A 25,678-nucleotide genomic window follows, 5' to 3' on the forward strand; every position below is an offset into this window, starting at 1 on the left:
TCAGAATTTCAAGGTCCCAGAGGTCCAGAAAACCTACTTCTACCTATGGGGAGAGAAATAACAAAGGTCTGAAGGGAAAATAAATCTACTTTGTACACATAAATACACAATTGCTTATGTATACATTCATTCAGGGCTTCCCCTTGTGGCTCAGCTGGTAAAGAATCCACTTGCAATGTAGGGGACCTGGGTTCAATCCCTGGGTTGGGAAGATCCCCTGGTTCTAGAAGGGAAAGGCAGGATACTAGCCAGGAGAATTCCATGGACGGTATAGTCCATGGGGTCGCAAAGAGTTGGATGCGACTGAGTGACTTTCACTTTCACATTCATTCAATCACTCTGCGAAAAAAAACTCAAAGGATATACCAGGGTTTAGAATATTCTATTCAAAGTCACAAAGAGGAGAAAGATGATGAATAGCTGAAAAATTAGCAGCAGATTTTTGTGGCTGAAGCATAAGGGACAGGCCAGCAAGGGACACGGAGTGAGTCTTCTCCTAGGTCTTTTACCTCAAAAGAAGATCCTGTAGAGTCAGGTTTTCCTGAAGGCATCCAAGAGGCCAGGTCACATGATAAAATCTCTGTTTTAAGATGATGACCTTATGCAGGGAGCTGGGCATGCTTGGAGGGTGCTGACTATGGAGACATGGAGATCCTTTACAGAGTCAGGAGCGGACCATTCAATCTTAACCAAGGTGGCAACAGTGGGAGGGATTTGGATGTAGTGACCAAACAGAGGTCAGGGGGAGATTAAGAGCTATGTGAGGGTGGTGGCTGAGAAAGCAGGAGTTGTCCAGGTTGACTCAGGATAACTAGACAAACAATACTACCAACTGATCAAATGGGAAAAATATAGGGAGATGTCCATTTTGTCAGAGGAGAAATAATAATTCCTTCCTGGAGAGGAGCTTCGAAGTAACCTACACACTTAAGTGGGCTTCCCAAGTGGCGCTAGTGGTAAAGAACCTGCCTGCCAGTGCAGGAGACATAAGAGATGCAGGCTCAGTCCCTGGGTCAGGAAGATCCCTGGAGGAGGGCATGGCAATCCATTCCAGTATCCTTACCTGGAGAATCCCATGGACAGAATCTGGGGGTTACAGTTCATAGGGTAGCGAAGAGTTGGACATGAAGCAACTTAGCACATATACACATACATGCACTTACGTGGCATACATTTGGAAACCAAACATACATGTAACAGTTGACACCTTGTTTATTGAACTAAGTTACCCAGAGAAAAACTAGGATTCAAGTCTGAAGACAGAACTCTATGAGATACTATGCTTTAGGGCTGTTAAGGAAAGAAGCCTCTAGGCAGGATCCTAAAAAAAAAAAAAAAAAAAAACAACAAGAGAGCTAGCAGGGAATCCAAGGGAAAGAAAGATATCCTAGAAGAGAAAAACAAAAAAGCAATTCCTGAATAAAATGGCGAGATGGGTCAAGTAAGATGAGGACAGAAAAATACTCGAGATGTGACAGAAGTTCTTAAGTAAACAAATTACTCTCATAAGGACAGAAATGAATAAGGAGGGACTGTTAATGGGGAGATAAAAGGGCAGTAGCAGGAGCAATCTGTTCTTCCAAGGTAAACAGAGGGGGGATGCAAGAGGGAAACAAAATGAGCTTTCAACACATGGGAGAGACCAGCCCTTGTTAATCAGTGATTGAAAAGGACTGATAGGGGCCTGGACAGATTCAAGATATAGGAGCAGTAAAGATATTCAATCAGTTACTAGGTTATGGTAGTGGTGGTGATGGGAAGTCTAGAGCACAGACGGAGTGAAGAGTTTCGGTGAAGAGATGGGGTACGTCCTTCCTTGAGGCAGTGAGGAAAGCATTCAATGAAGTTATTGATTTGTTTATAATTTGTGGGGGTCATAACCCTGAGCGTGTCCATGTCTGAGAGGTAAATTGAGGACAGTGCTGGACCCTTGGAAAGGGGGATGTGAGTATGAAATACAAAGTTGATTGTGGAAGAGGATGGCTGAGAAGGACTGCAGACCCAGAGAATCCTGAGGCTATAGTGACTTCGATGAACACGGGTTTGTAAATTCCTAAGAAAATATTTAGTTGCTTCCTTAGGAGAGCAAGCAAGGCAGGGGTTTGGACTATTTCAAACTGAGTGGAATTTCTTCTGTATTCAGGAACTCTGAGACTGGGGCACCTTATGGAGTGAGGCCTTACTATCTGTTTGTAGGAAACACAGATTTAGATATGGGGATACATCAGATAAAAGTTCATGAACTGGGAGCAGACATTGGCATAGTGTTTAGAAAGTCTTTACCCTGCGTAAGTTCCCATAGGCAAATTCACACTTAAGGGGGAAAAAAAAAAAAGAGGGAGAGAGAGAAAAATCAGGTTCCCAAAGCAAACCACTAAATAACTTTAGCAGAAGAGTCTTGCTTTTCAATTTCACTGCACTTGTTAAAGTAAACAGATCACTTTGAGGATAGGCTAGACAGATAGCCAAGGAGGTGGCCAACTGGTATCTCAATTACCCTGAGGGACCAGAGTCTGGAAAACTGATGACTCATACTTGGTTTAGTAAATCCATGAGCTTGGGAGCCTGGCTGTTAAGTCTTGGGCAGAGATGTGGCCCTGTGTGTGTGTGTGTGGGCACATGCATGTCAAACAGCCAACAAGTTCGTTTCTCTGAGATGTATTCCTTTCATCAGCTTAAGAGATTCTGCAGGAATCAATTAAGCCCTGTATATTTTCTGCCAGAGGTGAAAAACTAGCAAGAAATAATCTTTTAGACTTCTTTAAGGAAAAAAAAAAAAAAATCATATCCAGAACTAGGATTTCATTTGCTGGTTGTTGGTTCACATCAGACTTTCCTTTGGAGGTAAACACCCTCTTGGCTGAGTATTGGGTGCTATGAGCCAAAGAAACCCCACCTCTTTGGTTACCAACTTGGCCCTAGCAGGCCTAAAGAAAGTTCTAGAAAATAGAGTGCCAGGTCATGAATACCCCCAAGAATGTAAGGCAACTCTATAGGTCAAATGTCCCATAGAATTCTGATAATATGGTACATAACTAGGCTCTGAAAATTATATTAAAGTTTTACAGATGTCCTGCTAATTCATGAGTTAAGTACCTTCTCGTTAGACTTTAATTGTCTACCTTAAAATCTGACAGGAGATCTCACTCCACAGCACTTGAATTTGAGAGATGGAAAAACTCCATGGTGTCTCAGACTGACCATCCTGAGTGTGAAGGGAACTTTGAGATCATCTAGACGAATGGTCCTCCATCACAGTGACAAAACTCACTGTCGAGTTATGACTAAGAAAGCAAACAGAGTCCATTTTAAAAAAAGTAAACATAGTTAAATATAAATAAATTTTAAAAGAAACCATAAACAAATTAAACTATAAACTGAGAAAATTATTTTCCAAACATGTGGCAGATAAAGGATTTATGTCTATAATATACAAAGAACTCTTACAAACAACCCCAAAGTAGGCAAAGAATATAAATAGGCTCTTTACAAATAGCAAATCTAAGTGTCAATAAACATATGAAAAGATGCTCAACTTCTTTGCAGGTCAGAAAAATGGGAATTAGGGTAACACTAAAACACCATTGCTCATCTACCAAACTGGAAAACATGAAGAAGGGTGGGAACCCATAGTACTGGTTGGGATGTAGAAAAGGGGGCCCATTCATACACTGAAGGTTGGTAAAAATCTACTATGGGTAAAAGCACACGCAGTCTTTGACCCAGTAATTCCAACCCTGACACTCTATTCCATAGAAACTAATGCAGATATTTAAAAAATTAGTTACAAATACATTAATTGCAGAATTGTGGGTAACACTAAAAAACTTCTGAGTGCTCAAAAATAGGATATAAATCAATAACTTGGGGATATTCACACCAGAGAACACTTTTAAGACATTAAATTGAGTGAGATCAATACCAGTTGATTTGGCAGCTTTTCATACATAAGTGAAGAAAAAGCAAAAAGCTAAGAAGTGTATATAATATGATTCCACTTTGAAAAATAGACAAACCCATTATTCATACTCATATATATGTGTATACTTTTGTGTATGAGTGCATGGATGTAGATTTATAAAAGAATATATATTAGGTGGGCAATCCTGATTACACTTAGGTAGAAAGGGGAAGAAGTAAGTGAAAAAAAAAAAGCACATATATTAATATCAGTGACAGTAAACCCATTTCCCTTGGTATGATTTAGTTGATGTAAAAGTATTATAAATAGTGTAAAACATAAATATATGTGTAGCAATATATGACAGGGTGGCCGCTGAACACTGATGGTATATGAGATTTCAGATCATGTTAGCTTCCTTCTATTTTAAAATATTTTCCATATTTGATTTTTACGACTGTGGGAAAAGTGCATATTCCTGGCCTCACACTAGCCCAGCAAGGCAGAATCTCTGTATATGAGGCTTGTTTATTTAAGCCCTTCGATGGATTCTTATAGACTTAAAATAATTTGGTAGCCAATGATGTGCCACAAACTCTCAACCACTGATGGGCATCCCTTAAAGGCATCCCCAACAGATAGCCTCCTGCTTGAATGCTTTCAAGTGAGATGCTCCCTCACTGCCTCACAGGTGAGCCTTTTTCGGTTTTGGATCAGGTCTTATTGATACCACTTTTCTTTCCCTGAGAGCAAGCTGCTATCATGATTGATAGCAAGCTACTTCTCATGATTGATTGCGACTGTAGTATTCAGGCATTTGGGACACTTCATGGTCAGCTCATGTTGTCTTGCACCATGATATCCTTCTCCAGAGCACAGAGACTTGAGGCTTTGGAAGAAAATCAGTGTGGTGATGAAGGAGAGTGCCCGTATTATTTATTATCTAAGCCAGGATACACAGGTGGAGAAGAAAATGGCGACCCACTCCAGTGTTCTTGCCTGGAGAATCCTAGGGACGGAGGAGTCCAGTGGGCTGTTGTCTATCGGGTAACACAGAGTCGGACACAATTCAAGCGGCTTAGCAGCAGCAGCAGCAGCAGCAGCAGCAGGATACACAGACTTCCCCAGTGACTCAGCGGTCAAGAGTCTGCCTAGAATGCCGGAGATGCGGCAGGAGCCGTGGCTTCTATCCCTGGGTCAGGACGATCCCCTGGAGAAGGAAATGACAACCCATTCCAGTATTCTTGCCTGGGAAATCCAGGTGCCTGGGATCCTGGGGCAAAAGATATTAAGTGGGACTGATGGAGTAAAACTGAGATGTCTGGTCACCCCCATGACATGTCGAGCGTGTTCTGTTTGAAATATTGTGTCGGTCAAAAAGTTCACTTGGGTTTTTCCATTAACAGCTTATGGAAAAATCTGAATGAACTTTTTGGTCAACCCAATATAAAGATGTACATCTGCTCATGTGTCTAGCATGTTCTCTGCTTCTTGCAGCTGCATGAGGGGTCCTGCAAAATGCCATCCCACTGAAGGGTACAACAATCAAAGAAGGAGAAATTAGCCAGTGGAGATCTTTGAACATTAAGGAAATTCAATTGCAATAATCTGCCCTTCTTGATGGCTTTTAAAGTGGTTATTGGTTTCTAGGATACCATTCCTTTCAAGAATATTCCACTATCATACTCTTTCTTAGGTTTGTGTGTATAACTTTCTATTTTAAAGGTCACGGGCTAGTTTTCCATTTTCTTTCCAATGACACATGAGAATAGGCACAATTTTAGTTTTCTGTAATACAGGCTTCATGGTCAGTGACGAGAAGTCAGGGCAGAGAACTCTGGAAAAAGGGCTATGGGTTGTAAGCTTCATGAGCATATGGGTGGCTCTGGAGGACCTTTGTGAGATCATGGGACACAAAGCAAGGATTATTTCTGAAAAATTTCCACCAAGGCATGGGCCTTTGCAGCATAGTAGAGAGTTAAGACACACACATATACCAACTATTTACTCCATTTTTTATCAATTATGGTGCAAATGCCTTTGAACTTCGTTTCACTTGTTTTCTCAGAAATCAAGCTATACTCCGTTATATAGATAGAGCCAAGTGATGGGTGGAAACAAGGTTAGAAAAGATGTTTAGACCCCATGGGGACATTGACAGCAGTGTTCAATTTTTTCCGTTCTAAAACATGGTCAGATTCTGGAAAAAAAAAACACAAAAAAAGGCAGTCACCAGCAACAACCCAGGGTTTTGTTTACACTTGCGAGAAGCTTCTGAGCAGAGCAGTGCCACTTCTTGCCTTCTCTGGCTGTCCGTTTTATGGTATAAATTAATGGCCTTTTGGGTTTGGCCCAGAGCAGTGAATTCCTCTTCACAGAGTCATTTTTCTGTAGCAAGACAGTCATCTTCAACACATCTTCAGTTCCAGGCTGGCAAGAAATAAAGCAAAGAACATTAAAGCTCAAAGACTTAGACAGGAGTCTCCTTCAGAGCCCCAGCCCCACGGCCCATGGCGAGGCACTGTGGTAAATATGGCGAGTGTAAAACTAGTACCACTCTTGCAGGCACACTTCTTTGATGGTAATTAATGCCAGAGGGTGAATGTGACAACGTGGGTTTCAGGCTTGCCAGGTTCTCTCCTTCCACTGAAAGTCTCTGGAGTCTATTTAGCTTGGGTTTCTTGTGACCACCCGCCTTGCATTCCATGGAATTGTCCCCAAAGCCAGTAACTGGACAGTCATGTTCCATTAGGCTGGTCCTTCCTATTTCAGCTTCACTCACTCACATCACATTCTCCCAACGCTAGCCTCACCCTGATGTCAACGCCCTGGAATAACACTTTCCCTCTCCCTCCATCATGTTGAAATATCTTCAGAGAATTTTTAGTGAGATTTAACTGGTACTTCTGTATCAGGCACGCTTCTCTGGTGGCTCTGATGGCAAAAAATCTATCAGCAATGCAGGGGACCTGAGTTCAAGCCCTTGGTCAGAAAGATCCCCTGGAGGAGGTATTAGATACCTACCCCAGTATTATTGCCTGGAGAATTCCACTGAGAGAGGAGCCTGGTGGGCTATAGTCCATGGGTTCACAAAGAGCCAGACCTGACCAAGCGACGAACATTTTCACTTTCACTTCTCTTAGTATCGGGCAAAGACTTAGACAAGAATCTCTTTCAGCCCCCATGCCAGACCACACTTTTGCTCATTCTTCACTGGCCTTTTGAGGCTACCGTTAGGTATCTTCTGCCATCCCTGTGGTGTTAGAAGCATCTGAGTCTTCTCCTTCTTGCTTGTCTGTTCTCCCTCTTACTCCTACCATGCCCCACATACCTCTTTCTTAATTTTAGTGACCCCTTTTGAGAGATACTTCCTTTTGATGAGGAACTCTAACTTGTTTCAGTTCAGATGTCTGACAATAGTTTGCTACAGAAAATTGGATGTGAGAGAGAAAAAAAGCCAACTGAATTCTTTGAACTGTTGGAATCACTTAGCTAAGGATGTTAGTTGGGAATCCTACAATATATATTTCAAAAGGTGTATCTACTTCCAGCCTGGATTCTTCTTGACATTCAATGTACTTTCAGTGGTGGGGGATAGGAGAATATAGGTTAATTTCAACTTGGGAGGAAATCAGTAGAATAACCAGTAATATTTTCTAAATCAAGATTATAGTGATTTTTTAAAAATAAATTATCTATTTAAATATTTGCACCATTGCTCTATTCTGTTGCCTTAAAAAACCCGGAAATGACTGCTTACTGAATCTTTAGCCACTGTAATAAATATTTTTCACCCTGTTTAACTGAAAACTAAATGAACAGGACTAAACATAAGCAGTTGTGATTCTGGGACGTTCAGCAGCATTGGTTAATGTGTTTGATATGTGTTTAGTGTGACAAGGAATGTCTCTTTGCATGCTAAAAATCTCTGTCTCTGTCTTAAATTTGTAGAGGTATTTATCTCCAAGTCTCCATTCACCCACTGCCTTTAGTAATACTTAGCCAAATGTTCAGTTATCCAAATTAAGAAAGACCCTGAGACTTTGCCAAAAAGGAGACGAAAAAGCTATTCATCTAATCATTCATTCCCTTATTCATTCAAGATAAATTAAGCAGTTACCTTATAGAACAGTAGGTGTTCAATACACAGAAATACAGGATATGGTACTTGCCCTGAAAAAGCTCACCATCATTCAAAGTTTGCTGTATATGCTCAAATTCTCTCTCATGAATCAAAATAGAGAAAGGCTCAGCTTTTTAGATAACTCTTTTCTGCTTTGCAGCTTCCCTGATAGCTCAGTCGGTGAACAATCCACCTTCAATGAAGGAGATCCCGGTTCAATTCCTGGACCGGAGAGATCCCCTGGAGAAGCGAAAGGCTACCCACTCCAGTATTCTGGGCTGGAGAATTCCATGGACTGCATAGTCCATGGGGTTACAAAGAGTCAGACACAACTGAACGACTTTCACTTCACTTTCTGCTCTATTAAGAGGAGGCCCTGGCTTTAAATCCTGCTCACAAAAGGTTAGTGGGAAAAAATTACTGCTTTATGGCTATAGGCCAAGTTCAAGAGTGAAGTAAAGCCTTTGGAAAGATGTTCACCTGCTCTTTCTTAGTCTTCTTGTTCCCTCACTTTCTACAGGAGTATTTCAGACTTTTCTTACTCCAGTAGAAATGCTTCAGCATGTTGCCCAAACTGAAATCAATCAAGGTCTGTTCTGGACTCCATGTTTTCCCTTCTCTCTTAGGTGGGACTATCATTTGTCTTAGCCTGGATGCTACTCAATAACTTCTGCTCCCTCCAGTGTGTTCAGCTGCCATTCTCCACTAGGTTATTTCTATTAGCATGAAACATGCTCAGATTTGTTTTCTCATTAGTTAAAATGTTTTTCATTAGTTCCCTACTCATTAGCGAATTAATTTACCCTCCCTTGTCTATAATTGGGGGTTATATTTCCTCACCTCCTACTCATTTCTCAACTCATTCTAATCTGGATTAGTCCCACCCAACACTGGTGAAACAGCTCTTGCTGAGGACATGTATGATATCCATGTCCCTAATTCCAATAATGATACAATTGTTTCAATTTATTTATTTAAAAAAAATTCTCAAAGCAATTCCTGAGTCTGCTTTAAATGTCAACTTGTCCTAGAAAGCACCATTTTTATAAGGTACAGATACACTGATTTCAAATTTATGCTGACTGCTGACAAATCTGGCATCATTCTGACTCTTTGTATGGGGCCTTTTTTTTTCTTATCTTTTTCTTTTTTCCCCCTCTCAGGAAGCTTTAAGATCATCTCTTAATTCCTGGTGTTTTGAATATTCCCAAAGGGTCTTAGTGTGATTTTGTTTTCGTTCATATTGTTGGTCTCCATTGGGTTCTTTAAATTTAGAAACTCATGTTTGGTTTCTGGTTTGTTTTTCTTATATTAACTTATTCGACAATTTTCTTCTCAATATGTTTATAGTCTCTTTTTTTTAGACCTTTTGCTATTCAGATGATGCAACTATGGCCTCTGTGTTAGTCAGCATTCTCCACAGAAACAAAACCAATAGGATAATAAAGATTATGTACAGATGTTCACATATACACGTACGCATGCACGTACTCACGCACACACGTATATAATAAGGAATTGGCTTTGGTGATTATAGAGGCTGAGAAGTTCCAAGACTTATAGTCAGCAAACTATAGACTCAGGAGGGTTGATGGATGGTGTGGTTCCAGTCCAAGTCCAGAAGCCTGAGAACAAGGAAATCAAATGATGTAAGTATTAATCCAAAAGCAGGTAATCTCAAAATTCAAGAACAGCTGATATTTCATTTGGAATCTGAATGCAAGAAAATACCAGTGTCCCAGCTCAAAGTAGTCAAGCACGACAAGTTCCCTCTTACACAGCCTTTTGGTTCTACTTATGTCTTTAATTGGTTGAGTGGATCCCACCCACATCATGGAGGACAATCTGATTTCCTCAGTCTATGCATTCAAATATTAATTTCATTCAGAAATACTTTTGCAGATATACTCAAAATAATATTTGACCCAACATCTGGGTATCCTTTGGTTCAGTTATGTTAACACCTAAAATTAACCATCACAGCCTCTTTTTCTTTTCTCCTTTTCTCTCTTGCTTTGCATTGCTACCTTTTTGCAGCGATTTTTCTCAACTTTATATTTGATACTTCCTTTGAATGTTTTAGTATCTGTTATCATATTTTCAAGCTCCAAGAGCTTTCTTATTTTCTGAATCTTTTTCTCCTCCTTTAAAAAATAAACTCCCTTCATGTTCCATGGATCCCAATATTTTCTACTATATTTTTCTTTTGAAGTTTTCTTTTGTAATTAGCAACATGTTCTACTCATTTTGCCTCCTGATACCTTATAAATCTCTATATAATTTTTCCCTTTCTCTACCGCCAGCACCTTAGTCCAAGTCACCATTTCCTCTCACCTGGACCCCATAACTCCTCAGTATCAGTCATTGATGCATCCTTTGCTCCACAGGCAGAGTGATCTTTCACACTGCAAACATGATGATGCTCCATACCTCTAGTTTCCCATGTGAGGCCTTATAACACCTTCTCATACCATTGTCTACTCCTCCTCTGACCTGTATCTATATGTATAAATATACTTCATTTCTTAGATTTGCCATGTCTCCCATATAAGAAAACTTTTACATAACCCACCCTTTTCTGGAACATTCATCATATATATATATATGTACTTTGCCTCATATACTTTGCCATATATTCCAACTTCTCTGATTTTTTAGATTTCAGTTTATTAAATCTATTCTCAATGAAATTTCTTAGTAACCCTATGAAAATGCACACTGATATGACCATATTCTTTCCCTGGGACATTTCTTTCAGTAAATTATTCTGTATTTATTAATGCACTTAGCTTTCCCCCAGGAGGTTGCCTCTTGAAAATAAGCATCATGTCTGTTTTGCCTGCCATCATATCCCCATGCTGAGTAAATGATTGAATGGGTCTCTCCTAGACTCTCTTAGTTGTTTACTCAATATCTACCGTTTTATTTTTTAGTAACAGAAACTCAGTTTTATTTGCTGAGGGAATGTGCCCAGGCAATGTGCAACTTCTCAGATTCCGTGGCAGGTAGAGTGTCCTTAGAGTTTCATTCATTGTTCCATTTTCTCTTCTTTTTCTTTCTGGAGTGCAGATGGGAAGCTGGACATGGAACAATGATCCAGTGATCATATAAACATGGGGCCACAAGCATGTCGATGATAACTTCATGCTAAGGATGAGGTAGCAGAATGATAGAAGGAACTGGGGACCCTGATGACACCACAGAGCCATAGCACCAACCCGAGGAAGTCAGTCCTAATCTTATTATATTCTTACAGTAAGGAACTCTCTTTAAGTTTCTGTGCCGTAGAGATGAACCCAAATATTCATCTGAGTAAATACCAGCCTATTCTGTGTTAGACTCATATTTAAATTCATTTATGAAACTTTTTGTATAAACCCTTTTGAAAAGTATTAGAGCATGAGGACTTGAATTGCGCGGGAGTTGCCCAAAGACTAAGAGTGAAATTTGGTGAAAGGGGAGTATTTCAGTTGCTGGGGTCAACTCTGACTCTGCGTCCAGGGGGCTTTTCTTGCTGCTGCTGATTATATATATATATATATATATATATATATATATATATATATACATATATATACTTTTCAGATTCTTTTCCATTAGAGATTATCACAAGATACTGAATACAGTTCCCTGTGCTGTACAGTACTTCCATGTTTATCTATTTCACATATAGTAGTATGTATCTGTTAATCCCACATTCCTTATTTATCTCTCTCCCCACTTTCCCCTTTGGTAACCATAAGTTTGTTTTCCATGTCTATGAGTCTTTCTGTCTTGTAAATATGTTCATTTGTATTAGTTTTAATATTCCACATATAAGTTATATTAAATATAAGTTAAATAAGCAGGGTGACAATATACAACCTTGAAGTACTCCTTTTCCTATTTGGAACCAGTCTGTTGTTCCGTGTCCAGTTCTCACTGTTGCTTCCTGACCTGCATACAGATTTCTCAAGAGGCAGGTCAAGTGGTCTGGTATTCCCATCTCTTTCAGAATTTTCCACTGTTTATTGTGATCCACACAGTCAAAGGCTTTGGCATAGTCAATAAGCAGAAATAGATGTTTTTCTGGAACTCTCTTGCTTTTTCCATGATCCAGCAGATGTTGGCAATTTGATCTCTGGTTTCTCTGCCTTTTCGAAAACCAGCTTGAGCCTCTGAAAGTTCACGGTTTACGTAGTGCTGAAGCCTGGCTTGGAAAATTTTGAGCATTACTTTACTAGCATGTGAGATGAGTGCAATTGTGTGGTAGTTTGAGCATTCTTTGGCATTGCCTTTCTTTGGGATTGGAATGAAAACTAACCTTTTCCAGTCCTGTGGCCACTGCTGAGTTTTCCACATTTGCTGCAATATTGAGTGCAGCACTTTCACAGCATCATCTTTCAGGATTTGAAATAGCTAAACTGGAATTCCATCACCTCCACTAGCTTTGTTTGTAGTGATGCTTTCTAAGGCCCACTTGACTTCACATTCCAGGATGTCTGGCTCTAGGTGAGTGATCATACCATCATGATTATTTTGGTCGTGAATCAAGATTGCTGGGAGAAATATCAATAACCTCAGATATGCAAATGACACCACCCTTATGGCAGAAAGTGAAGAGGAACTAAAAAGCCTCTTGATGAAAGTAAAAGAGGAGGGTGAAAAAGTTGGCTTAAAGCTCAACATTCAGAAACTAAGATCTTGGGATCTGGGCCCATCACTTCATAGGAACTAGATGGGGAAACAGTGGAAACAGCGACAGAGTTTATTTTTTTGGGCTCCAAAACCACCGCAGATGGCGACTCCAGCCATGAAATTAAAAGACACTTACTCCTTGGAAGAAAAGTTATGACCAACCTAGATAGCATATAGAAAAGCAGAGACATTACTTTGCCAGCAAAGGTCTGTCTAGTCAAGGCTATGGTTTTCCAGTAGTCATGTATGGATGTGAGAGTTGGACTGTGAAGAAAGCTGAGCACCGAAGAATTGATGCTTTTGAACTGTGGTGTTGGGGAAGACTCTTGAGAGTCCCTTGGACTGCAAGGAGATCCAACCAGTCCACTCTAAAGGAGATCAGCCCTGGGCACTCTTTGGAAGGAATGATGCTAAAGCTGAAACTCCAGTACTTTGGCCACCTCATGCAAAGAGTTGACTCATTGGAAAAGACTCTGATACTGGGAGGGATTGAGGGCAGGAGGAAAAGGGGACGACAGAGGATGAGATGGCTGGATGGCATCACGGACTCGATGGACATGAGTTTGGGTAAACTCCAGGAGTTGGTGATGGACAGGGAGGCCTGGCGTGCTGCAATTCATCGGGTCGCGAAGAGTCGGACACGACTGAGCGACTGAACTGACTGAAGTTATATTATATGATATTTGTATTTGTCTGGGACTATATCTGGAAAAGATAAAAACAATAGTTTGAAAAGATACATGCACCCCAATATTCATTCTTGTACTATGTAGAACATCCAAGACATTGAAGCAACCTCAATGTCCATCAACAGATGAATAGAGAAAGAAGATGCTGTGCATATATACTGTGGGATGTTAGTGAGCCATAAAAAGAACAAAATAATGCCTTTTGTAGCAAATGGATGGACCTTGAGATAGTCATATTAAATGAAGTAAATCAGAGAAAGGCAAATTATGTATATTCAGAGATTTATTTATTGTCTGCTTTTTATGTTCCTCCCTTAGTATATCATAAAGTGGAAACCCTTTGAAGATATCAAACCTAGTTCACTCAACAATGAATTCATGATACTTGGCCTAGAGGGGGTACTCAGCACATGTTTATTGATGAAATAGATAACAGATTTAATTAACTAATGGAAGAGATGTTTAAAAATGGAAGTGGTAATCAAAAATACATGGTGAAAGCATAGAGCTTCAGCATAAGAAACATCATGCTTCTGGTCGAAGATTTTCCATGTCTCCCATATAAGAAAAATTTTATATAAGCCACTCTTTTCTGGAACATTCATCATATACATACATATATAGATAGATAGATAGATAGATAGATGCACTTTGCCTCATATACTTTGCCATAGATTCCAACTTTTCCATCCCATATATTTATCTCTTTAGGACTTTAAGACTAGACTCCTACATCTACTTTAGGAGTGATTTTTAAATAAAGGTATTTGCCCCCTCCAAAAAAATCATGTTTGAATAAATGAATTCCCACTAAAAAGAACATTTGTGTGTAGTTAATATAGTGCATTTAAATGTAAGCACAATGTTTTTAAAGTTATTTTCAATTGTTTGAGGGGATATTGTACGCAGCTTAGTGAGAAATACTGTGCAAGTAGAAAGATAAATAAGGCATGAGGCCTTGCTCTCCACTTTCTGTCTTTCCTTAGGGAAGACCTAAGGAAAGGAATCACTGAAACAAAATAAAATTATCAGCATCATCCTATTGCAAGAAGTCAAGAGACTTGTGTATATCTTTGCAAGGCAACATTGTGCATGGAGCACTATGAGGGTGTGAAGATGAATAGATCTGTTGCAAAATTCTCTTTCTCTCCTCTATTTCTTTCTCAGTCTTATTTGTTCAGTCATAGTCTTTTTTAATCCAATATATTTTTCAATTTTTAAAACAACTTTTAATTTTTACTTAAATCAGATTGATTATATTCTTTGCAGCCAAAGATGGAGAACTGTATATAGCCAGCAAAAACAAGACCGGGAGCTGACTGTGGCTCAGCTCATGAACACCTTACTGCCAAATTCAGACATAAATTGAAGAAAGTAGGGAAAACCACTACACCATTCAGGTATGACCTAAATCAAATCCCTTATGATTATACAGTGGAAGTGAGAAATAGATTTAAGGGACTAGATCTGATAGCGTGCCTGATGAACTATGGACGGAGGTTCGTGACATTGTACAGGAGACAGGGATCAAGACCATCCCCATGGAAGAGAAATGCAAAAAAGCAAAATGGCTGTCTGCGGAGGCCTTACGAATAGCTGTGAAAAGAAGAGAAGCAAAAAGCAAAGGAGAAAAGGAAAGATATAAGCACCTGAATGCAGAGTTCCAAAGAATAGCAAGATGAGATAAGAAAGCCTTCCTCGGTGATCAATGCAAAGAAATGGAGGAAAACAATAGAATGGGAAAGACTAGAGATCTCTTCAAGAAAACTAGAGATACCAAGGGAACATTTCATGCAAAGATGGGCTCGATAAAGGACAGAAATGATATGGACCTAACAGAAGCAGAAGATATTAAGAAGAGGTGGCAAGAATACACAGAAGAACTGTACAAAAAAGATCTTCACCATCAAGATAATCATGATGGTGTGATCACTCACCTAGAGCCAGACATCCTGGAATGTGAAGTCAAGTGGGCCTTAGAAAGCAGCACTACGAACAAAGCTGGTGGAGGTGATGGAATTCCAGTTGAGCTATTTCAAATCCTGAAAGATGATGCTGTGAAAGTGCTGCACTCAATATGCCAGCAAATGTGGAAAACTCAGCAGTGGCCACAGGACTGGAAAAGGTTAGTTTTCATTCCAATCCCAAAGGCAATGACAAAGAATGCTCAAACTACCGCACAATTGCACTCATCTCACATGCTAATAAAGTAATGCTCAAAATTCTCCAAGCCAGGCTTCAGCAGTACATGAACCATGAACTTTCAGAGGCTCAAGCTGGTTTTCGAAAAGGCAGAGAAACCAGAGATCAAATTGCCAACATCTGCTGGACCATGGAAAAAGCAAGAGAGTTCCAGAAAACATCTATTTCTGCTTATTGACTATGCCAAAGCCTTTGACTGTGTGGATCACAATAAACAGTGGAAAATTCTGAAAGAGATGGGAATACCAGACCACCTGACCTGCCTCTTGAGAAATCTGTATGCAGGTCAGGAAGCAACAGTGAGAACTGGACACGGAACAACAGACTGGTTCCAAATAGGAAAAGGAGTACTTCAAGGCTGTATATTGTCACCCTGCTTATTTAACTTCTATGCAGAATACATCATGAGAAATGCTGGACTGGAAGAAGCACAAGCTGGAATCAAGATTGCCGGGAGAAATATCAATAACCTCAGATATGCAGATGACACCATCCTTATGGCAGAAAGTGAAGAAGAACTAAAAGCCTCTTGATGAAAGTGAAAGAGGAGAGTGAAAAAGTTGGCTTAAAGCTCAACATTCAGAAAACGAAAATCATGGCATCTGGTTCCATCACTTCATGGGAAATAGATGGGGAAACAGTGGAAACACTGTCAGACTTTTTATTTGGGGGGGCTCTAAAATCACTTCAGATGGTGACTGTAGCCATGAAATTAAAAGATGCTTACTCCTTGGAAGGAAAGTTATGACCAACCTAGATAGCATATTCAAAAGCAGAGACATTACTTTGCCAGCAAAGGTCCATCTAGTCAAGGCTATGATTTTTCCAGTAGTCATGTATGGATGTGAGAGTTGGACTGTGAAGAAAGCTGAGTCCTGAAGAACTGATGCTTTTGAACTGTGGTATTGGAGAAGACTCTTGAGAGTCCCTTGGACTGCAAGGAGATCCAACCAGTCCATTCTAAAGGAGATCAGTCCTGGGTGTTCTTTGGAAGGAATAATGCTAAAAGTGAAACTCCAGTACTCATGAGAAGAGTTGACTCATTGGAAAAGACTCTGATGCTGGGAGGGATTGGGGGCAGGAGGAGAAGGGGACGACAGAGGATGAGATGGCTGGCTGGCATCACTGACTCAATAGATGTGAGTTTGAGTGAACTCCGGGAATTGGTGATGGACAGGGAGCCCTGGCGTGCTGCAATTAATGGGGTCGCAAGGAGTTGGACACGACCGAGCAACTAAATGAACTGAACTGAATTGAAATAAAGTTGATTTAAAATGTGTTAGTTTCAGGTATACAGCAAAATGATTCAATTATGTATATGTGTGTATATACACACATATATAAAAGTATGTATATATATGCATACACACATATATATACATATATATATACTTTTTCATTTTAACTTATTTTTATCATTATAGGTTATTACAGGATATTGAATATAGTTCCCTGCACTATACAGTAGGTGCCTGTTTATCTATTTTATAAACAGTAGTGTGTGTAGGTTAATACTCTTAATTTATTTCTCTCCCACCCCATAGTTTTTATTTAAGCCTCTGTGATACACGCAACCTGTGCTAGGCTTTGGGGATATAAAAATAAATGACAGAGGCTCTACTTTCAAGGAAATTAATAGGAGAAGGTGGATTTGTCTACTAGCTAACAGCAGAGTGTCACAGGAGCAGAGAGACAGAGAGAAAGGTACTTTGGGGCTAGGACAGGAAAATAATAAGGAAAAACTCCTTGGAGGAAATGATCCCAGATCTAAGGCCATAGTTAAGTGGATGGGCTCTAGATTCATCTACTGGGGTTTTAACTCTTGCTTCACCATTTATCAATTGTGTGATTTAGGCTAACTAATTGGTTTCTCAGTGATAAATGTCCTTACAGTAAAAACAGGATAGTAGTAATTTTTAACTCAAAGATTGTGAGGTATGTATAGATTGTATGTATGTATAGAATATTGATTTTCACTGAGTAAGCAATCATTAAATATTGCTTATTATTTCATTGTTATGAAATGATGTTATTTCATCATTATCATTACTAGTTAACAAGAGAGGTCTTGGGGAGGGGGAAATAGTAGAAAATGCCATTTTATTCAATAACTTAAGGAAACAGATGTGAGGAAAATAGGGAAAGGTAAGAGTGCTCCAAAGGAACTGCAAGTTCCAAGTTTTGGAGTGTGTGATAGGATTGAGAAAGGTGAACTAGGACAAGGCTACATACATCAGAAAGGACCCCAGGTACCTAAGGAATTTTGCCATCAGCCTGCAGCAGCCTCTATTTTAGTAAAGGTATGATGTGGTCAGATTTCCATTTAAAAAGGTCACTTTGATGAACCATGAAGAATGAATTGAAGGGCCAAGGTAGAGCAGAAAATGAGGAAAGCACTATAAATATGCAATTACCTAAAAATGAGGTATTAATACAGTAGCATAGGAGGTTGATTTTAGAGTTAACACAGAAATAGAATCAAGAGATCTTGAAATCCACTGGCTGTGGGACTGAAAGTCTCCATGTTTAGTTCATAGGGTTATAGAGTGAAGATGGTCATTGACCAATGCTTGAGGCATTAATAAAAGTTAGGAACACAGTCTTTGGTTTTATTTCTGTATGAGTGTGTGTGCGTGTGCGTGTGCGTGTATGTGTGTGTGTGTGTGTGTGTGTGTGTGTGTGTGTGTGTGTGTGTGTGTTTATTTTGGTTGTTTGGGTCGAAAGGCAGTGAGACCAGTTTTGGTTATATTAAGTTTCAGTATCTTGTGTAACATCCATTTAGAAATACCAAGTAGGAAGTTGAATCTATAAATTGAGAAAGAGAGAGGTGGAGAGACAGAGAGGTCTAAATAAAGATTGAAGAGGCATCAGTGGGTAGGTAGGTGTTTAATCCATTGGTCAGTTACTCCCAGGAGGAGCATGGACCAAAGATGAAATAAGGGGCTTCAGTTTTCAAGCAGAGTTTGCTTAAGTGTGACCCTCAGGTCACCAGTATCACAATTAACTGGAGTGCTTGTTTAGAAAGCATGGTCCTGGGCAAGCCTCCAAAATTGTGTGGGTGTATTTATCTTTCCAAATATACATTTGATTGTATATATAATGCTTAAGTCCAGATATATCCAGTAAGAGTCTGAGAGAAAGACAGAGAATCTGTACCTGGGGGGTTTACAAGACCTAAAGCACCAATGATGGAGGCCCCTTAAGAAGGGGTTTCATATCCACAGGAGAAATATGGAAAATATGTCTAGAAGGATGAAGGAAAAACAAGGAGAGTGAAGGTGACAGAATTCATTGAATCAGACCTTTCTCAAGGGAGTGGGTGGAAGGATGACACGCCACCAGGATGGCAATCAAAGCTGGAAAGGTGGGTACAGTCACTATCATGAACAGTATGGAGGCTCCTTAAAAAACTAAAAATGGAGCTACTACATGATCCTTCATTCCCATTCCTGAGCATATATCCAGATAAAAACATCATTCAAAATGATATATGCACCCCTATGTTCATTGTAGCACTATTTACAATAGCCAGGACATGGTAACAACCTAAATGTCCTAAATCAACAGATGCATGGATAAAGAAGACGTAGTACATATATACAATGGAACACTGCTGTTGTTTAGTTGCTAAGTCTAGTTCTTTTGCGTCCGCATGGACTATAGCCCACCAGGCTCCTCTGTCCATGGGATTTCACAGGCAAAAACAGTGGAGTGAGTTGCCATTTCCTTCTCCAGGGGATCTTCCTGACCCAGGGATCAAACTTGTGTCTCCTGTATTGGCAGGCAGATTCTTTACCACTAAGTCACCAGGGACTATTACTCAGCCATAAAAAGGAACAAAACAGTGTCATTTTCAGAGAGGTGAATGGACCTAGAGACTGTCATACAGAGTGACGTTAAGTCAGAAAGACAAAGAAACATTGAATAATATTGCTTATGTGTGGGATATAGAGAAATGGTAAAGATGAGCGTATCTGCAAAGCAGACAAGAGACACAGATGTAGAGAACAAATGCATGGATGGACACCAAGGAGGGAAAATGTGGATGGGATAAACTGGGACATTGGGATCGATACTTACTCACTATTGATACTATGTCTAAAATATATAACTAATGAGAATCTACTGTATAGCACAAGGAACTCTACTCAATGCTCTGTGGTGACCTAAATGAGAAGTAAATCCACAAAAGAGGGGATATGGATATATATATATATATATGTAGCAGAAATTAACACAACATTGTAAAGCAACTATATTGCAAAACAAATTAATTTTTTTAAGGGGAAAATCTTTCCTTGGATTCAGCTAGAGAGAAATTCACAGTAACTCTGGCAATGCAGGTTCAGCTGAGCTGTGGGGGCTGGGGTGGGGGAGGGAGCAGAGAACTCATTTAACGTTCTGATCATTCCAAGAAGCAGGTCTGAAAGAAAAAGCAGAGATAAGGCAAAAATAAGAACAGCTCGATGGGAGGAAAGAAAAGATTGAGATCAATGGGTTTTGTTTTTCCATGCAAGGTGGTAAAAAATGAAGCGTTTAAACAATGTGCCTGAAAAGTTTTGAACTTCAGAGTTAAGAACACATAGACAGGGGGCGGGGTTGGGTGGGGCAAAGATGCACAGCTCTTTCATGAAGAAGAACTTAGGCAGGAAGAAGTGTCTGTACCATGGTGGGGAGAAAGGATGGACAAGAAAAGGAGCAATTTCCTCCAGCCTTCTGAAAACTTTAGGAAAAAGAGGATAGGGTCTGAGACTCAAAATGTAAAGATGTGTGGCTGCTGCTGCTGCTGCTGCTGCTAAGTCACTTCAGTCGTGTCTGACTCTGTGTGACCCCATAGAGGGCAGCCCACCAGGTTCCCCCGTCCCTGGGATTCTCCAGGCAAGAACACTGGAGTGGGTTGCCATTTCCTTCTCCAATGCATGAAAGTGAAAAGTGAAAGGGAAGTCGCTTAGTTGTATCCAACTCCTAGCGACCCCATGGGCTGTACCCCACCAGGCTCCTCTGTCCATGGGACTTTCCAGGCAAGAGTACTGGAGTGGGGTGCCATTGCCTTCTCCAAAAGATGTGCTGCAATTATTGCTAATTATTACTTTTAAAGCGTGTCCCTTGTTGCTTCTGGGCAAGCTTCTAGACAGCCTGAGGAGTGTCTGGGGAGGAAAAGAAAAAGGCTATATTTGACTCATTCCTACCGTCAGAGTTTTATTGAAAAGGCTTCATTTTTATTAGTGACTCTGTGGCCCACAGGAAAAGAGAATATGATAGCCTGGTGCCTTGAAAAGGTGCCCTGGAGGGAGCCCCTGGAACGTCACGTCTCTATGTATCTAGCTAACTTTTTCATTCATCTCTGGGCCCTGAAGTGGTTAACAGAGCTTCCCAAAAGTGCCTTGCTTCTACCTTGGGAATAGCTTTTACTCTAGGAGATTCTGACGCAAGGCTAAGCTCATGGAACATGTTGATTTTCATACACTTCAAATGGAGCCTAAATCAGCTGTCAGATATTTACAGGCAATTTTCCTCATTACACAGAACTCTCTGTGATTATTATACTTGGGCAATGCTTGCATTTATTTGCACATAAGCATGTCAAGGTAGGGGGGAAGGCTCCCTGAGCTGGAGCCAGGAATATGTCAAAGCATTCCAGGATTACTCAAGACTGGATGGGATGAAATACTGGGCTTTCCCCCAGAGCTTGTCATCACCCTTGCTCAGGTACCTCAGCTTACCATGTCCCCCTTGACAGACCCCATACCCCGAAGGCAGAATTGCACTTGTGCTATTTAATAACCTCCATGAAGTCTCAAGACGTACTGATGTGCATTTTTTAAGGGACTTTGGAAAGTTCTGTGTTCAGGTGATAGGAATGCAAAATGAAATGAACCGAAAAAGACACCTCCCAATCCAAACACGGCTGACCAGGGACACCAGACAGATGACTAACAGACTCAGAAAGAACGGGTCCTTAGAAGCGCTGCGCGAGTCCCTCTTGAGGTCTTGGCAAGTGAGTTAAATGAAAACAAAAGATGAAAATGTTTGCAACAGCTTGTCTTTTATTTTGTGAATTGTGAAACTGGCTAGCAAAAGGAAGGGTATGTTTACCCACCCATTATGGCTGGAAATCACTCCTTTCAAGAGCAAAATTGATACATTTGATGGTGATTTGAGTACAGTAGGCAAGATAACATGATGTAGTAGAGAAAGTTTCCCAGATTTACAGCCTGGCAGATGAGGGTTAAAATGTTGGTTCTGCCACCCACCAGTAGATGACCCTGAACAAGTTTCTTAGCTGTTGAATCTCAGCTTTTTTAACCTACATAGAATTAACTTAGCTCACAGATAATAAAACAGATAATGAGAAAATATAAGTATGATGAATAAAGATGGACAAGTACTGTGGCTGGCTTAATAGAGTTGACTCAATAAGTAACATGGGCATGGCAGTCACATATGAAGAATAAGAGCACAGGCTCACAGAGCCTGTTCCCAAAGCCTGGGGTGGCCAGCTTTCTCACCTTTAAAACAGGGCAAGTAACAATATTCTTGTAAAGAGTACTGAGATTATGCTTATGAAGTATTTCCTACAGTATCTCATGCAAAGTTCACATCCAGTAACTGGCAGGTATCATTACTAGGTGGTAACACTCTTTCTGTTCCCCTTTCACTGTGCTTATCAGCAACATCATCCATCTCACAGGTCTCTGGCACATGGAGACCTTCATCTCATTCATCTGTTTCCCCCTCACCTATCACAGTGCCTCCAACACTGAGATTTAATGGGTCCTTATTAAAATCTTATTGAATATTAAATGAATAAACCCATAAAGTGCTTGTCACTTAGGAGATTGTAACATAAGTGCTTTTTCCTTTCTGACATCAGCCTCCCTTTGGCTGATTTGAATGGCAGAAAATACCATCTCAACTTGTCATACTGTATATTTTTGGAGAAAGGAAAAATGAACCACTTCCATGAACAGCGAAAGGGTTTAGTGAAAGAATTTAAAACCAACAATCTGGTCGATTCTAAGGGTATAAATTAAGCTAGTTAAGCAGTCTTAACCCAGGATATTGGCAAGATAACTATCAGACTCTGGCAGTTTCATTTCTTTATCCTCCTCTAAGGTTAGGAAATAAAAATTTAACCAAGACTTTAGAAGTTTAAAACAGAACCCATGATAACAATAAAATAATTCTAACTAGTTCAGTATGGATTGGAACCCAAGAACAGGGCAATGACTGTCAGCCACGGCTAGGTCCTGTATTGCTAACAGATGGTGAACATTTTCATGGACTTGGGACCAGTTTAGATCAGAGTGAGAATCTTTCCCTCCCCCAACAAGAGGCTCTAATTAGTAGGTAGGACATTAGACCATGTTAAAATTCTGGCTGACATCTTATTTGTTAGTTTTACATTGAACTCATGCCTGAGGGTGGCTGAATTTGCTTGCTGAAGCACACTCATGCACACGCACACACCAAAAAAGTAACTCTAACTTTCTGTTCTATAGGGATCAAAATAAAGATTTTCAAAGTCCTCTAGAAAAGGGCTCCAAAGATTTGTTGGATATCAAATAGCTCCTTCAAGACAACATTTTGATGAGTTAAGTGTAAATGAATCAGAAACATATGGATTAAGTTTCCCTTGAAATACACAGGGGCTTAAAAATCAAAGAGGAAACAGTGCCTGGCCCAGGGTCTTGCAGGTTGTGCCAAACCCAACACATTTGAGCAGCAGTTCAAGATATTTGAGCGATCCAAGGACGAGGCTGGCCTGACCTACAACTAGTTCCTACCGTATTGAAATAGGGAACATAAGTCATGCCATTTATACTGCATTATTACTAAAAATTCCTCCTTACTTGTGGTTGAAAATTAGCTAAACCAAGCCTTACCAAAGGAAAACCCTATAAATGGTGTCTGCAGCACAGAAAGCTCTCCAAAGGCTAAAAGAGCAAGTTCACAATGTTCCCAGACAGTGTAACTGTTACTGTCTGTCAGTGCAATAAAAGTTGGGCATTAGCATCGGACCAAAACCTGCTTAACAGTGGCATAACTTGAGATTTTCTCTTCAGAAATTCTCCACAATATTGCCAGAAAGGATACACTGGAATAAAGAGCAATTATTTTGAAGATAAGTCAGACATTAATCAGCATTTCCAATCACTCCTATTTGCTATAGATAGTGGATTTTAAAAACTTCTAATTGGTTAATCAGTAAATTGCCAACATAGGAAACTTACATTTGAATCTCATCACAGGAGACACATGCCCCAAATAGATTTTATCAGTTAAACACATAAATGCTAAGTCTAATTTTAATTTAGGTAGCTCTTAAAATTAGCCTGCTTATATCACTTGTGATAAATAATGAAATCTTAATATAACCTATTTTGAAGATTTACCAATCTGGTGTTGATCAGTCGTATAACTAAACAGAAGTAAGCAAGGTGATATAGATTTATAGATCTATGTGAAAAGGAGGAGTGCTATTATTCACATTATCATATGTATGGTTTATTTCTTATTTTTTTAAATTTATTTATATTTTTATTGAAGGATAATTGCTTTACAGAATTTTGTTGCTTTTTTATCAAACCTCAACATGAATCAGCCATAAGAATACATATATCCCCTCCTTCCTGAACCCCACTCCCATCTCCCTCCCCATATCACGCCTCCAAGTTGATGCAGAGCCTTGTTTGAATTTCCTGAGGCATACAGCAAATTCTCGTTGGCACCTATTTTACACATGGTAATGTAAGTTTCCAAGTTACTCTTTCCATACATCTCACCCTCTCCTCCACTCTCCCCATGTCCATAAGTCTATTCTCTGTTTCTCCATTGCTGTGCTATGAATAAATTTTTCAGTACCGTTTTTCTAGAGTCTATATATGCATTAGAATATAATATTTATCTTTCTTTTTCTGACTTACTTCACTCTGTATAATAGGTTCTAGGTTCATCCACCTCATTAAAGCTGGCTCAAAGTCATTCCTTTTTATGGCTGAGTAATATTCCAGTGTGTATATGCACCACGCCTTCTTTATCCACTCATCTGTTGATGGACATCTAGGTTGCTTCCATGTTCTAGATACTGTAAAGAGTGCTGCAATGAACAATGGGATACAGGTGTCTTTTTCAGTTTTGGTTTCCTCAGGGTAATATGCCTAGGAGAAGGATTGCTGGGTCATATGGTGGTTTTATTCCTAGTTTTTTAAGGAAGCTCCATACACTCTTCCATAGTGGCTGTATCAATTTACATTCCCACCAACAGTACAAGAGTGTTCCCTTTTCTCCACACTCTCTCCAGCATTTATTTTTGTAGACTTTTTAATGATTACCATTCTGACCAGTGTGAGATGATATCTCATCGTAATTTTGATTTGCATTTCTTTAGTAATGAGTGATGTTGAGCACCTTTTCACGTGTTTGTTAGCCATCTGCATGTCTTCTTTGGAGAAACATCTGTTTAGGTCTTTTTCCCTAAATGTTTGTTTAGGTCCTTTTAGATTGGTTTGTTTGTTTTTCTGGTATTGAGTTGTATGAGCTGCTTGTATATGTTGGAAATTAATCCTTTGTCAGTTGTTTCATTTGCTATTGTCTTCTCCCATTCTGACGGTTGTATTTTCACCTTGCTTATAGTTTCTTTTGCTGTGCAAAAGCTTTTAAGTTTAATTAAGTCCCACTTGTTTATTTTTGTTTTTATTTCCATTACTCTAGGAGGTGGGTCATGGAGGATTTTGCTTTGATTTATGTCATTGAGTGGTCTGTCTATGTTTTCCTCTAATAGTTTTATAGTTTCTTGTCTTACATTTAGATCTTTAATCCATCTTGAATTTATCTTTGTGTACGGTGTTAGGAAGTGTTCTAATTTTATTCTTTTGCATGTAGCTGTCCAGTTTTCCCAGCACCATTTATTGAAGAGACTCTCTTTGCCCCACTGTATATTCTTGCCTCATTTGTCAAAAATAAGGTACCCATAGGTGCATGGGTTTATTTCTGGGTTTTCTATCTTGTTCCATTGGTCTATATTTCTTTTTTTATAACAGTACCATACTGTCTTGATGACTGTAGCTTTGCAGTATAATCTGA

At 39.7% G+C, this 25,678-nt stretch overlaps 1 long non-coding RNA gene across 2 annotated transcripts in view; it reads right to left on the bottom strand.

Annotated features, from left to right (window-relative positions):
• Nucleotides 1-5,895: 5,895 nt before the first annotated feature.
• LOC132659753 (uncharacterized) overlaps nt 5,896-25,678 on the bottom strand; it is a 35,726-nt gene continuing 15,943 nt past the window's right edge. Inside the window, exon 3 of one of the 2 annotated variants that reach the window (XR_009600516.1) lies at nt 5,896-6,331. This is a non-coding gene — a long non-coding RNA (uncharacterized LOC132659753). The other variant, XR_009600517.1, reaches the window with a different exon arrangement.

This window comes from Ovis aries, chromosome 4 (genome assembly GCF_016772045.2).
Source record: "Ovis aries strain OAR_USU_Benz2616 breed Rambouillet chromosome 4, ARS-UI_Ramb_v3.0, whole genome shotgun sequence".
Classification (NCBI taxonomy): domain Eukaryota; kingdom Metazoa; phylum Chordata; class Mammalia; order Artiodactyla; family Bovidae; genus Ovis; species Ovis aries.